Source organism: Myxocyprinus asiaticus, chromosome 21 (assembly GCF_019703515.2).
Source record: "Myxocyprinus asiaticus isolate MX2 ecotype Aquarium Trade chromosome 21, UBuf_Myxa_2, whole genome shotgun sequence".
Taxonomy (NCBI): Eukaryota; Metazoa; Chordata; class Actinopteri; order Cypriniformes; family Catostomidae; genus Myxocyprinus; species Myxocyprinus asiaticus.
The window spans coordinates 47412777-47426821 of record NC_059364.1 but is presented as its reverse complement, the minus strand read 5'-3'; the positions used below and the strand labels follow the sequence as shown (position 1 = coordinate 47426821).

The 14045-nt window shown below is 41.9% G+C and overlaps 4 non-coding genes and 1 pseudogene across 4 annotated transcripts; all 5 read left to right on the top strand.

Annotated features, from left to right (window-relative positions):
* Nucleotides 1-252: 252 nt before the first annotated feature.
* On the top strand, nucleotides 253-357 carry LOC127412535 (U6 spliceosomal RNA). Its single transcript, XR_007892437.1, has one exon. It is a non-coding gene; the product is annotated as a U6 spliceosomal RNA (small nuclear RNA).
* Nucleotides 358-2869: 2512 nt separating this feature from the next.
* LOC127412532 (uncharacterized) lies at nucleotides 2870-2933 on the top strand (annotated as a pseudogene).
* A 3807-nt stretch (nucleotides 2934-6740) lies between these two features.
* On the top strand, nucleotides 6741-6847 carry LOC127412526 (U6 spliceosomal RNA). Its single transcript, XR_007892430.1, has one exon. It is a non-coding gene; the product is annotated as a U6 spliceosomal RNA (small nuclear RNA).
* A 2940-nt stretch (nucleotides 6848-9787) lies between these two features.
* On the top strand, nucleotides 9788-9894 carry LOC127412549 (U6 spliceosomal RNA). Its single transcript, XR_007892450.1, has one exon. It is a non-coding gene; the product is annotated as a U6 spliceosomal RNA (small nuclear RNA).
* A 2941-nt stretch (nucleotides 9895-12835) lies between these two features.
* Nucleotides 12836-12942, top strand: LOC127412548 (U6 spliceosomal RNA). Its single transcript, XR_007892449.1, has one exon. It is a non-coding gene; the product is annotated as a U6 spliceosomal RNA (small nuclear RNA).
* Nucleotides 12943-14045: the final 1103 nt, after the last annotated feature.

Here is a 14045-nt window from a genome sequence, read left to right as displayed (position 1 = left end):
ATCTACCCCTTTTTGGTACGTAGATGTTTTCACACATAATGCCTAAATGCATCATTTGTAAGTATTAACGCTTTCAGTTACCTTATCCCTAAACTGAGTGACCTATTACATCAATCATTGTCAAGCCCTAGGTAAAATAGCCCAAAGATTTCTGTATTCAAAGTGGCAAGGTTACTTCCTGGTCCTTACCACCTTGCTGAGAGCTTGCTGAGACAAGAGGACTACATATACCTTGAGCGGCTCTTCACACTTGTGCTTGCTAAGGCAGCACATATACTAAAATTGGATCAATACAGAGAAGATTAGCATGACCCTTTGATCTAGTGTGCCTCGTAGTCTTTGTTGTATCTCATTCCTCTCCTACTTAAAAATGCCTTTGATCACTGAAATCAACAATTGTGGCCAGTTCCTGTACATTACTTTTCTTTGCTCTGCTATCCAATTTTCCAAGTGGCTCAGTGGTCAGCCCTGTCAACTTGTAGCCCAAAGGTTGATGGTTTGAGTCCCATCTCATCCTGTGCTGTTTTGTGTGGAGTTTGAATGATCTCCCTTTGTTTGTGTGGCTATCTTCTCAGTGTTGTGGTGTCCCTCACAGTCCAAAGACATAAAGGTCAAGTGATTTGAGATGCTAAATTTTCCTTTAGTGAGTGTTTGAATGTGTTTGCCTGTGTCTGTAAGCCCTGTGAAAGACTGGCCACCCGTCCAGGAAGTTACCCTACCTTCATCCTGAGATGGCTTGGATAGGCTCCAGCACTTCACAGTCCAAAGATATAAAGGTCAAGTGATTTGAGATGCTAAATTTTCCTTTAGTGAGTGTTTGAATGTGTTTGCCTGTGTCTGTAAGCCCTGTGATAGACTGGCCACCCGTCCAGGAAGTTTCCCTGCCTTCATCCTGAGATGGCTTGGATAGGCTCCAGCACTTCACAGTCCAAAGACATAAAGGTCAAGTGATTTGAGATGCTAAAATTTCCTTTAGTGAGTGTTTGAATGTGTTTGCCTGTATGTGTAAGCCCTTTGATAGACTGGACACCCGTCCAGGAAGTATCCCTGCCTTCATCCTGAGATGGCTTAGATAGGCTCCAGCACTTCCTCCTAACCTGTAAAGGATAAGCGGCTATAGAGGATGGGAAAATCGCCTTTTTAAATTAACACTATAGAGGCCACACCCCCTACATCTGGTACATTGTAACCATGACTATGTGTTCTTGTCTTTTGATTAGTAGGTGATCTCATCATATGTGGAACTCAGCTTTAATTTCAGATTTAACCATAATTCTAAACTCATCTTTAGCTCTTAAACCAATCTTTGACATGTTATTGAGATAATACTTTTAAATTGTAAAGGAGACAGTCCAAAGACATAAAGGTCAAGGGATTTGAGAAGCTAAAATTTCCTTTAGTGAGTGTTTGAATGTGTTTGCCTGTGTGTGTAAGCCCTTTGATAGACTGCGCACCCGTCCAGGAAGTTTCCCTGCCTTCATCCTGAGATGGCTTGGATAGGCTCCAGCACTTCCTCCTAACCTGTAAAGGATAAGCGGCTATAGAGGATGGAAAAATCGCCTTTTTAAATTAACACTATAGAGGCCACACCCCCTACATCTGGTACATTGTAACCATGAGTTTGTGTCCTTCTCTTTTGATTAGTAGGTGATCTCATCATATGTGGAACTCATCTTTAACATCCGATTTAACCATAATTCTAAACTCATCTTTAGCTCTTAAACCAACCTTTGACATATTATTGAGGTAGTACTTTTCCATTGTAAAGGAGGCAGTCCAAAGGCATAAAGGTCAAGTGATTTGAGATGCGAAAATTTCCTTTAGTGAGTGTTTGAATGTGTTTGCCTGTGTGTGTAAGCCCTTTGATAGACTGCGCACCCGTCCAGGAAGCTTCCCTGCCTTCATCCTGAGATGGCTTGGATAGGCTCCAGCACTTCCTCCGACCCTGTAAAGGATAAGCGGCTATAGAGAATGGGAAAATCGCTTTTTTAAATTAACACAATAGAGGCCACACCCCCTACATCTGGTACATTGTAACCATTAGCATGTGTCCTTGTCTTTTGATTAGTAGGTGATCTCATCATATGTGGAACTCATCTTTAACTTCAGATTTAACCATAATTCTAAACTCATCTTTAGATCTTAAACCAACCTTTGATCTATTGTTGAGATAATACTTTTACATGGTAAAGGAGATAGTGCTAAAAGAACTGCTATCATTATCCAGCAATGTACATGTGGCTTTTTCTACAGGCATTGGATTTTCAATGTCCAAAGATGTGTCCTCAGTCTGTTACCACCTATTAGGCACTTGGCTCAGTGATTTCTTTTCAGTGTTCAAGATATTTTGTGATATTTTCTGTTGTGCAATTATTGGTTTAGAACATTTAATTGCTCTGCTTCCAATTTGTTTAGAAACAGTTATAAAATCGACTCAAAGACTCTCTCGTATTTTTGCTTGCACCACATTGGGATTCTTGTTACTGACCAGATGGGTCCAGCGCCAGGGTGTTCATGGCATCAATCTGCTTACTGTAGTATCTTTTCATAAAATGAGCAAAATAGAGACCACGCCCACTGCCACTGATGGTCTGTGCCCTATTACATCATCAAGTGTATCTACCCCTTTTTGGTACGTAGATGTTTTCACACATAATGTCTAAATGCATCATTTGTAAGTATTAACGCTTTCAGTTACCTTATCCCTAAACTGAGTGACCTATTACATCAATCATTGTCAAGCCCTAGGTAAAATAGCCCAAAGATTTCTGTATTCAAAGTGGCAAGGTTACATCCTGGTCCTTACCACCTTGCTGAGAGCTTGCTGAGACAAGAGGGCTACATATACCTTGAACGGCTCTTCACACTTGTGCTTGCTAAGGCAGCACATATACTAAAATTGGATCGATACAGAGAAGATTAGCATGGCCCCTCCTGTCAACTTGTAGCCCAAAGGTTGATGGTTTGAGTTCCATCTCATTCTGTGCTGTTTTGTGTGGAGTTTGAATGATCTCCCTTTGTTTGTGTGGCTGTCTTCTCAGTGTTGTGGTGTCCCTCACAGTCCAAAGACATAAAGGTCAAGTGATTTGAGATGCTAAATTTTCCTTTAGTGAGTGTTTGAATGTGTTTGCCTGTATGTGTAAGCCCTTTGATAGACTGGACACCTGTCCAGGAAGTTTCCCTGCCTTCATCCTGAGATGGCTTAGATAGGCTCCAGCACTTCACAGTCCAAAGATATAAAGGTCAAGTGATTTGAGATGCTAAAATTTCCTTTAGTGAGTGTTTGAATGTGTTTGCCTGTGTGTGTAAGCCCTTTGATAGACTGCGCACCCGTCCAGGAAGTTACCCTGCCTTCAACCTGAGATGGCTTGAATAGGCTCCAGCACTTCACAGTCCAAAGATATAAAGGTCAAGTGACTTGAGATGCTAAAATTTCCTTTAGTGAGTGTTTGAATGTGTTTGCCTTTGTGTGTAAACCCTTTGATAGACTGCGCACCCATCCAGGAAGTTTCCCTGCCTTCATCCTGAGATGGCTTGGATAGGCTCCAGCACTTCCTCCGACCCTGTAAAGGATAAGCGGCTATAGAGAATGGGAAAATCGCTTTTTTAAATTAACACAATAGAGGCCACACCCCCTACATCTGGTACATTGTAACCATGACTATGTGTCCTTGTCTTTTGATTAGTAGGTGATCTCATCATATGTGGAACTCATCTTTAACATCTGATTTACCCATAATGCTAAACTCATCTTTAGCTTTTAAACCAATCTTTGACATACACTATATTGCCAAAAGTATTTGCTCACCCATCCAAATAATTGAATTCAGATGTTCCACTCACTTCCATGGCCACAGGTGTATAAAATGAAGCACCTAGGCATGCAGACTGCTTCTACAAACATTTGTGAAAGAATGGACCGCTCTCAGGAACTCAGTGAATTCCAGCGTGGTACTGTGTTAGGATGCCACCTGTGCAACAAGTAAAGTCGTGAAATTTCCTCGCTACTAAATATTCCACAGTCAACTGTCAGTGGTATTATAACAAAGTGGAAGTGATTGGGAATGACAGCAACTCAGCCACGAAGTGGTAGGCCACGTAAAATGACAGAGCGGGGTCAGCGGATGCTGAGGCGCATAGTGCGTAGAGGACGCCAACTTTCTGCAGACTCAATCGCTACAGACCTCGAAAGTTCATGTGGCCTTCAGATTAGCTCAAGAACAGTGCGTAGAGAGCTTCATGGAATAGGTTTCCATGGCCGAGCAGCTGCATCCAAGCCATACATCACCAAGTGCAATGCAAAGCATTGGATTCAGTGGTGTAAAGCACGCCACCACTGGACTCTAGAGCAGTGGAGATGCGTTCTCTGGAGTGCCGAATCACGCTTCTCCATCTGGCAATCTGATGGACGAGTCTGGGTTTGGCGGTTGCCAGGAGAACGGTACTTGTCTGACTGTACTGTGCCAACTGTGAAGTTTGGTGGAGGGGGATTATGGTGTGGGGTTGTTTTTCAGGAGCTGGGCTTGGCCCCTTAGTTCCAGTGAAAGGAACTTTGAATGCTTCAGCATACCAAGAGATTTTGGACAATTCCATGCTCCCAACTTTGTGGGAACAGTTTGGGGATGGCCCCTTCCTGTTCCAACATGACTGCGCACCAGTGCACAAAGCAAGGTCCATAAAGACATGGACGAGCGAGTTTGGTGTGGAAGAACTTGACTGGCCTGCACAGAGTCCTGACCTCAACCCGATAGAGCACCTTTGGGATGAATTAGAGTGAAGACTGTGAGCCAGGCCTTCTCGTCCAACATCAGTGTCTGACCTCACAAATGCGCTTCTGGAAGAATGGTCAAAAATTCCCATAAACACACTCCTAAACCTTGTGGAAAGCCTTCCCAGAAGAGTTGAAGCTGTTATAGCTGCAAAGGGTGGCCCGACGTCATATTAAACCCTATGGATTAAGAATGGGATGTCACTTAAGTTCATATGTGTCTAAAGGCAGATGAGCGAATACTTTTGGCAATATAGTGTATTATTGAGATAGTACTTTTCCATTGTAAAGGAGACAGTCCAAAGACATAAAGGTCAAGTGATTTGAGATGCTAAAATTTCCTTTAGTGAGTGTTTGAATGTGTTTGCCTGTGTCTGTAAGCCCTTTGATAGACTGGACACCCGTCCAGGAAGTTTCCCTGCCTTCATCCTGAGATGGCTTAGATAGGCTCCAGCACTTCCTCCTAACCTGTAAAGGATAAGCGGCTATAGAGGATGGGAAAATCGCTTTTTTAAATTAACACTATAGAGGCCACACCCCCTACATCTGATACATTGTAACCATGACTATGTGTCCTTGTCTTTTGATTAGTAGGTGATCTCATCATATGTGGAACTCATTTTTAACATCTGATTTAACCATAATTCTAAACTCATCTTTAGCTCTTAAACCAATCTTTGACATATTGTTGAGATAGTACTTTTCCATTGTAAAGGAGACAGTCCAAAGATTTAAAGGTCAAGGGATTTGAGATGCTAAAATTTCTTTTAGTGAGTGTTTACCTGTGTGTGTAAGCCCTGTGATAGACTGGCCACCCGTCCAGAAAGTAACCCTGCCTTCAACCTGAGATGGCTTGAATAGGCTCCAGCACTTCACAGTCCAAAGATATAAAGGTCAAGTGACTTGAGATGCTAAAATTTCTTTTAGTGAGTGTTTGAATGTGTTTGCCTGTGTGTGTAAGCATTTTGATAGACTGCGCACCCGTCCAGGAAGTTTCCCTGCCTTCATCCTGAGATGGCTTGGATAGGCTCCAGCACTTCCTCCGACCCTGTAAGGGATAAGCGGCTATAGAGGATGGGAAAATCGCTTTTTTAAATTAACACAATAGAGGCCACACCCCCTACATCTGGTACATTGTAACCATGAGAATGTGTCCTTGTCTTTTGATTAGTATGTGATCTCATCATATGTGGAACTCATCTTTAACTTCAGATTTAACCATAATTCTAAACTCATCTTTAGCTCTTAAACCAACCTTTGACCTATTGTTGAGATAATACTTTTCCATGGTAAAGGAGATAGTGCTAAAAGAACTGCTATCATTATCCAGCAATGTACCTGTGGCTTTTTCTACAGGCATTGGATTTTCAATGTCCAAAGATGTGTTCTCAGTTTGTTACCACCTAGTAGGCACTTGGCTCGGTGATTTCTTTTCAGTGTTCAAGATTTTTTGTGATATTTTCTGTTGTGCAATTATTGGTTTAAAACATTTAATTGCTCTGCTTCCAATTTGTTTAGAAACAGTTATAAAATCGACTCAAAGACTCTCTCGTATTTTTGCTTGCACCACATTGGGATTCTTGTTACTGACCAGATGGGTCCAGCGCCAGGGTGTTCATGGCATCAATCTGCTTACTGTAGTATCTTTTCATAAAATGAGCAAAATAGAGACCACGCCCACTGCCACTGATGGTCTGTGCCCTATTACATCATCAAGTGTATCTACCCCTTTTTGGTACGTAGATGTTTTCACACATAATGCCTAAATGCATCATTTGTAAGTATTAACGCTTTCAGTTACCTTATCCCTAAACTGAGTGACCTATTACATCAATCATTGTCAAGCCCTAGGTAAAATAGCCCAAAGATTTCTGTATTCAAAGTGGCAAGGTTACTTCCTGGTCCTTACCACCTTGCTGAGAGCTTGCTGAGACAAGAGGGCTACATATACCTTGAGCGGCACATCACATTTGTGCTTGCTAAGGCAGCACATATACTAAAATTGGATCGATACAGAGAAGATTAGCATGGCCCCTGCGAAAGGATGACACGCAAATCCGTGAAGCGCTCCATATATTTTCATTTAGGTCCATCCGTACAAGCAATAATGTCCTCCTCAAAGTCTTCAGGTACATCTCCTGATAGGTCTTCCCAGTGATCATGACCATTAACAAGTTTTTACACCCCCTTGCACCAACAGTAAAACAAAGGATTTTACACAGCATGTTATCCATTTTCGAAGAGCTTGGGTTTTTCAATTTGCTGTTATACTGTGATTGGAAGAAATTGATGCATTTCTGTTCACTTCTTGGACTTACTGAAGCTATGATCTAGTGTGCCTCATAGTCTTTGTTGTATCTCATTTCTCTCCTACTTAAAAATGCCTTTGATCACTGAAATCAACAATTGTGGCCATCCCCAGTTCCTGTACATTACTTTTCTTTGCTCGGCTATCCAATTTTCCGAGTGGCTCAGTGGTCAGCCCTGTCAACTTGTAGCCCAAAGGTTGATGGTTTGAGTCCCATCTCATCCTGTGCTGTTTTGTGTGGAGTTTGAATGATCTCCCTTTGTTTGTGTGGCTGTCTTCTCAGTGTTGTGGTGTCCCTCACAGTCCAAAGACATAAAGGTCAAGTGATTTGAGATGCTAAATTTTCCGTTAGTGAGTGTTTGAATGTGTTTGCCTGTGTCTGTAAGCCCTGTGATAGACTGGCCACCCGTCCAGGAAGTTTCCCTGCCTTCATCCTGAGATGGCTTGGATAGGCTCCAGCACTTCACAGTCCAAAGACATAAAGGTCAAGTGATTTGAGATGCTAAAATTTCCGTTAGTGAGTGTTTGAATGTGTTTGCCTGTGTCTGTAAGCCCTGTGATAGACTGGGCACCCGTCCAGGAAGTTTCCCTGCCTTCATCCTGAGATGGCTTGGGTAGGTTCCAGCACTTCCTCCGACCCTGTAAAGGATAAGCGGCTATAGAGGATGGGAAAATCGCTTTTTTAAATTAACACAATAGAGGCCACACCCCCTACATCTGGTACAATGTAACCATGACTATGTGTTCTTGTCTTTGATTAGTAGGTGATCTCATCATATGTGGAACTCAGCTTTAATTTCAGATTTAACCATAATTCTAAACTCATCTTTAGCTCTTAAACCAACCTTTAACATGTTATTGAGATAATACTTTTAAATTGTAAAGGAGACAGTCCAAAGACATAAAGGTCAAGTGATTTGAGATGCTAAAATTTCTTTTAGTGAGTGTTTGAAAGTGTTTGCCTGTGTGTGTAAGCCCTGTGATAAACTGGCCACCCGTCCAGGAAGTTACCCTGCCTTCAACCTGAGATGGCTTGAATAGGCTCCAGCACTTCACAGTCCAAAGATATAAAGGTCAAGTGACTTGAGATGCTAAAATTTCCTTTAGTGAGTGTTTGAATGTGTTTGCCTGTGTCCAGGAAGTTTCCCTGCCTTCATCCTGAGATGGCTTAGATAGGCTCCAGCACTTCCTCCTAACCTGTAAAGGATAAGCGGCTATAGAGGATGGGAAAATCGCCTTTTTAAATTAACACTATAGAGGCCACACCCCCTACATCTGGTACATTGTAACCATGACTATGTGTTCTTGTCTTTTGATTAGTAGGTGATCTCATCATATGTGGAACTCAGCTTTAATTTCAGATTTAACCATAATTCTAAACTCATCTTTAGCTCTTAAACCAATCTTTGACATGTTATTGAGATAATACTTTTAAATTGTAAAGGAGACAGTCCAGAGACATAAAGGTCAAGGGATTTGAGTTGCTAAAATTTCTTTTAGTGAGTGTTTGAATGAGTTTGCCTGTGTGTGTAAGCCCTGTGATAGACTGGCCACCCGTCCAGGAAGTTACCCTGCCTTCAACCTGAGATGGCTTGGATAGGCTCCAGCACTTCACAGTCCAAAGATATAAAGGTCAAGTGACTTGAGATGCTAAAATTTCCTTTAGAGGGTGTTTGAATGTGTTTGCCTTTGTGTGTAAGCCCTTTGATAGACTGGCCACCCGTCCAGGAAGTTTCCCTGCCTTCATCCTGAGATGGCTTGGATAGGCTCCATCACTTCCTCCGACCCTGTAAGGGATAAGCGGCTATAGAGGATGGGAAAATCGCTTTTTTAAATTAACACAATAGAGGCCACACCCCCTACATCTGGTACATTGTAACCATGAGCATGTGTCCTTGTCTTTTGATTAGTATGTGATCTCATCATATGTGGAACTCATCTTTAACTTCAGATTTAACCATAGTTCTAAACTCATCTTTAGCTCTTAAACCAACCTTTGACCTATTGTTGAGATAATACTTTTCCATGGTAAAGGAGATAGTGCTAAAAGAACTGCTATCATTATCCAGCAATGTACCTGTGGCTTTTTCTACAGGCATTGGATTTTCAATGTCCAAAGATGTGTTCTCAGTCTGTTACCACCTAGTAGGCACTTGGCTCGGTGATTTCTTTTCAGTGTTCAAGATTTTTTGTGATATTTTCTGTTGTGCAATTATTGGTTTAAAACATTTAATTGCTCTGCTTCCAATTTGTTTAGAAACAGTTATAAAATCGACTCAAAGACTCTCTCGTATTTTTGCTTGCACCACATTGGGATTCTTGTTACTGACCAGATGGGTCCAGCGCCAGGGTGTTCATGGCATCAATCTGCTTACTGTAGTATCTTTTCATAAAATGAGCAAAATAGAGACCACGCCCACTGCCACTGATGGTCTGTGCCCTATTACATCATCAAGTGTATCTACCCCTTTTTGGTACGTAGATGTTTTCACACATAATGCCTAAATGCATCATTTGTAAGTATTAACTCTTTCAGTTACCTTATCCCTAAACTGAGTGACCTATTACATCAATCATTGTCAAGCCCTAGGTAAAATAGCCCAAAGATTTCTGTATTCAAAGTGGCAAGGTTACTTCCTGGTCCTTACCACCTTGCTGAGAGCTTGCTGAGACAAGAGGGCTACATATACCTTGAGCGGCACATCACATTTGTGCTTGCTAAGGCAGCACATATACTAAAATTGGATCGATACAGAGAAGATTAGCATGGCCCCTGCGAAAGGATGACACGCAAATCCGTGAAGCGCTCCATATATTTTCATTTAGGTCCATCCGTACAAGCAATAATGTCCTCCTCAAAGTCTTCAGGTACATCTCCTGATAGGTCTTCCCAGTGATCATGACCATTAACAAGTTTTTACACCCCCTTGCACCAACAGTAAAACAAAGGATTTTACACAGCATGTTATCCATTTTCGAAGAGCTTGGGTTTTTCAATTTGCTGTTATACTGTGATTGGAAGAAATTGATGCATTTCTGTTCACTTCTTGGACTTACTGAAGCTATGATCTAGTGTGCCTCATAGTCTTTGTTGTATCTCATTTCTCTCCTACTTAAAAATGCCTTTGATCACTGAAATCAACAATTGTGGCCATCCCCAGTTCCTGTACATTACTTTTCTTTGCTCGGCTATCCAATTTTCCGAGTGGCTCAGTGGTCAGCCCTGTCAACTTGTCGCCCAAAGGTTGATGGTTTGAGTCCCATCTCATCCTGTGCTGTTTTGTGTGGAGTTTGAATGATCTCCCTTTGTTTGTGTGGCTGTCTTCTCAGTGTTGTGGTGTCCCTCACAGTCCAAAGACATAAAGGTCAAGTGATTTGAGATGCTAAATTTTCCGTTAGTGAGTGTTTGAATGTGTTTGCCTGTGTCTGTAAGCCCTGTGATAGACTGGCCACCCGTCCAGGAAGTTTCCCTGCCTTCATCCTGAGATGGCTTGGATAGGCTCCAGCACTTCACAGTCCAAAGACATAAAGGTCAAGTGATTTGAGATGCTAAAATTTCCGTTAGTGAGTGTTTGAATGTGTTTGCCTGTGTCTGTAAGCCCTGTGATAGACTGGGCACCCGTCCAGGAAGTTTCCCTGCCTTCATCCTGAGATGGCTTGGGTAGGTTCCAGCACTTCCTCCGACCCTGTAAAGGATAAGCGGCTATAGAGGATGGGAAAATCGCTTTTTTAAATTAACACAATAGAGGCCACACCCCCTACATCTGGTACAATGTAACCATGACTATGTGTTCTTGTCTTTTGATTAGTAGGTGATCTCATCATATGTGGAACTCAGCTTTAATTTCAGATTTAACCATAATTCTAAACTCATCTTTAGCTCTTAAACCAACCTTTAACATGTTATTGAGATAACACTTTTAAATTGTAAAGGAGACAGTCCAAAGACATAAAGGTCAAGTGATTTGAGATGCTAAAATTTCTTTTAGTGAGTGTTTGAAAGTGTTTGCCTGTGTGTGTAAGCCCTGTGATAAACTGGCCACCCGTCCAGGAAGTTACCCTGCCTTCAACCTGAGATGGCTTGAATAGGCTCCAGCACTTCACAGTCCAAAGATATAAAGGTCAAGTGACTTGAGATGCTAAAATTTCCTTTAGTGAGTGTTTGAATGTGTTTGCCTGTGTCCAGGAAGTTTCCCTGCCTTCATCCTGAGATGGCTTAGATAGGCTCCAGCACTTCCTCCTAACCTGTAAAGGATAAGCGGCTATAGAGGATGGGAAAATCGCCTTTTTAAATTAACACTATAGAGGCCACACCCCCTACATCTGGTACATTGTAACCATGACTATGTGTTCTTGTCTTTTGATTAGTAGGTGATCTCATCATATGTGGAACTCAGCTTTAATTTCAGATTTAACCATAATTCTAAACTCATCTTTAGCTCTTAAACCAATCTTTGACATGTTATTGAGATAATACTTTTAAATTGTAAAGGAGACAGTCCAAAGACATAAAGGTCAAGGGATTTGAGTTGCTAAAATTTCTTTTAGTGAGTGTTTGAATGAGTTTGCCTGTGTGTGTAAGCCCTGTGATAGACTGGCCACCCGTCCAGGAAGTTACCCTGCCTTCAACCTGAGATGGCTTGGATAGGCTCCAGCACTTCACAGTCCAAAGATATAAAGGTCAAGTGACTTGAGATGCTAAAATTTCCTTTAGAGGGTGTTTGAATGTGTTTGCCTTTGTGTGTAAGCCCTTTGATAGACTGGCCACCCGTCCAGGAAGTTTCCCTGCCTTCATCCTGAGATGGCTTGGATAGGCTCCAGCACTTCCTCCGACCCTGTAAGGGATAAGCGGCTATAGAGGATGGGAAAATCGCTTTTTTAAATTAACACAATAGAGGCCACACCCCCTACATCTGGTACATTGTAACCATGAGCATGTGTCCTTGTCTTTTGATTAGTATGTGATCTCATCATATGTGGAACTCATCTTTAACTTCAGATTTAACCATAGTTCTAAACTCATCTTTAGCTCTTAAACCAACCTTTGACCTATTGTTGAGATAATACTTTTCCATGGTAAAGGAGATAGTGCTAAAAGAACTGCTATCATTATCCAGCAATGTACCTGTGGCTTTTTCTACAGGCATTGGATTTTCAATGTCCAAAGATGTGTTCTCAGTCTGTTACCACCTAGTAGGCACTTGGCTCGGTGATTTCTTTTCAGTGTTCAAGATTTTTTGTGATATTTTCTGTTGTGCAATTATTGGTTTAAAACATTTAATTGCTCTGCTTCCAATTTGTTTAGAAACAGTTATAAAATCGACTCAAAGACTCTCTCGTATTTTTGCTTGCACCACATTGGGATTCTTGTTACTGACCAGATGGGTCCAGCGCCAGGGTGTTCATGGCATCAATCTGCTTACTGTAGTATCTTTTCATAAAATGAGCAAAATAGAGACCACGCCCACTGCCACTGATGGTCTGTGCCCTATTACATCATCAAGTGTATCTACCCCTTTTTGGTACGTAGATGTTTTCACACATAATGCCTAAATGCATCATTTGTAAGTATTAACGCTTTCAGTTACCTTATCCCTAAACTGAGTGACCTATTACATCAATCATTGTCAAGCCCTAGGTAAAATAGCCCAAAGATTTCTGTATTCAAAGTGGCAAGGTTACTTCCTGGTCCTTACCACCTTGCTGAGAGCTTGCTGAGACAAGAGGGCTACATATACCTTGAGCGGCACATCACATTTGTGCTTGCTAAGGCAGCACATATACTAAAATTGGATCGATACAGAGAAGATTAGCATGGCCCCTGCGAAAGGATGACACGCAAATCCGTGAAGCGCTCCATATATTTTCATTTAGGTCCATCCGTACAAGCAATAATGTCCTCCTCAAAGTCTTCAGGTACATCTCCTGATAGGTCTTCCCAGTGATCATGACCATTAACAAGTTTTTACACCCCCTTGCACCAACAGTAAAACAAAGGATTTTACACAGCATGTTATCCATTTTCGAAGAGCTTGGGTTTTTCAATTTGCTGTTATACTGTGATTGTAAGAAATTGATGCATTTCTGTTCACTTCTTGGACTTACTGAAGCTATGATCTAGTGTGCCTCATAGTCATTGTTGTATCTCATTTCTCTCCTACTTAAAAATGCCTTTGATCACTGAAATCAACAATTGTGGCCATCCCCAGTTCCTGTACATTACTTTTCTTTGCTCGGCTATCCAATTTTCCGAGTGGCTCAGTGGTCAGCCCTGTCAACTTGTAGCCCAAAGGTTGATGGTTTGAGTCCCATCTCATCCTGTGCTGTTTTGTGTGGAGTTTGAATGATCTCCCTTTGTTTGTGTGGCTATCTTCTCAGTGTTGTGGTGTCCCTCACAGTCCAAAGACATAAAGGTCAAGTGATTTGAGATGCTAAATTTTCCTTTAGTGAGTGTTTGAATGTGTTTGCCTGTGTCTGTAAGCCCTGTGAAAGACTGGCCACCCGTCCAGGAAGTTACCCTACCTTCATCCTGAGATGGCTTGGATAGGCTCCAGCACTTCACAGTCCAAAGATATAAAGGTCAAGTGATTTGAGATGCTAAATTTTCCTTTAGTGAGTGTTTGAATGTGTTTGCCTGTGTCTGTAAGCCCTGTGATAGACTGGCCACCCGTCCAGGAAGTTTCCCTGCCTTCATCCTGAGATGGCTTGGATAGGCTCCAGCACTTCACAGTCCAAAGACATAAAGGTCAAGTGATTTGAGATGCTAAAATTTCCTTTAGTGAGTGTTTGAATGTGTTTGCCTGTATGTGTAAGCCCTTTGATAGACTGGACACCCGTCCAGGAAGTATCCCTGCCTTCATCCTGAGATGGCTTAGATAGGCTCCAGCACTTCCTCCTAACCTGTAAAGGATAAGCGGCTATAGAGGATGGGAAAATCGCCTTTTTAAATTAACACTATAGAGGCCACAC